The following is a 1,401-nucleotide window of genomic DNA, read 5'->3' as shown; positions in this document are numbered from 1 at the left end:
GTTCAGGACGGGTAGAGAGGATGAAACAAACTTCAAAGAAAACCTTAACTGAATTAATAATTGAAACTCAAATGTCATGGGTAAAATGCCAACCTCTGGCTTTATTGAGAGTTCAGACACAACCAGGTCAGACCTGAGAGTGTCACCTTACGAAATGATGGTTGGTGTTGAAGATGAAAGTTTGGTAAGAAAGTTTCACAGATGTGTGGGCTTGGCGGAGAGATCTCTGAGTGTGGAGCCTGAGGATGGGACAGAAATGGAAGCAGGTTTTGATGTAGAGTGGAAGATGTTTGCTGAAACATTGATCACTGAATGGGTGAGAGGACAAAGGTTGGAGATGAGCTGGAAGGAGATTTTTGTGCTTAGGACAGAGGTATGTGACTGCAAACAAGGACATGTTTTTCACCGGGTGGGTGGGTCCCAGGAAGAGCTGAAGTAAATAGGAAACATGTTTTTGCCAGGAAGAGCTATGGCAGGCAGACAAGGAATGTTGATGTGGCAGGAAGAAGAGAGGTCTGAGAGTGTTCCATTGTGAGCTTGAATTGTAGCTTGCTTGCTCTTGTGATTGGATGGTGGTGACTCTGGGGTTCTATAGGATATGTACAGTACGGTGGTGGTAGTACCTAAGATAGGCTATAGGCAAATGTAAAGGTGTTGTGTCTGGTGCTTGTTGGTTGTTATGTCTTGGGATACTCAGCAAAGAAAGGTGTACAATGCTCTCTTGAACAGAAAGCGGCTTCAGTTATGCCTACAAGCTGTGGCTGACAGCTGTGGGGCTGGCTCTGGATACCCACTCCCTGAAATGCTTTTGTGACTTTTCCTATGCAATAAACAGCTTTCAAGAGAGCTGCCTGAAGTCCAGACATCCTTCCTGAACCCTTTTCCTGTAGTTTGGGTTACCCTTTTTGAACACCCAACATGAAACTGCTACCTATGAATTAGGGGAATGAGTGTTAAAGAATATGTCAACACAATTGCAAGGACCCTTGAAGATTTGTGGTTCAAAGGGATAATCCCTCAAACCACCCCTTTAGACTTTAAAATCCATAACATAACATAACTTAACAGTGGGTGTTAGTAAAATATGGAAAAAGAGCAATCTTTAGCTGCACAAGGGAAAGGTCCTTTTCAGGTGCTACTGACAACTGAGGCAGCGATCCGGGCCAAGGAGCGAGGGTGGATCCACACCAGCAGAATCAAAGGACCCGTGCAGGAACCTAAGGAGTGGACTAGAACATCTAAGCCTGGGGATACCAAGGTAACTCTTAAGAGGGAACTGGGGGTTAATGCGCTGGGAAAACCCAAATGATTCAAGAGATACACCAAGAATCACACCTGACTGGGAAATAAGGCCAAGCTTATAGCAGTGGTTTCAAGTGTTGCCTGGACAAGTCCTGAGAC

This window comes from Corvus brachyrhynchos, unplaced genomic scaffold (assembly GCF_000691975.1).
Source record: "Corvus brachyrhynchos isolate BGI_N302 unplaced genomic scaffold, ASM69197v1 scaffold5, whole genome shotgun sequence".
Taxonomy (NCBI): domain Eukaryota; kingdom Metazoa; phylum Chordata; class Aves; order Passeriformes; family Corvidae; genus Corvus; species Corvus brachyrhynchos.
This window is presented reverse-complemented; position numbering follows the sequence as displayed.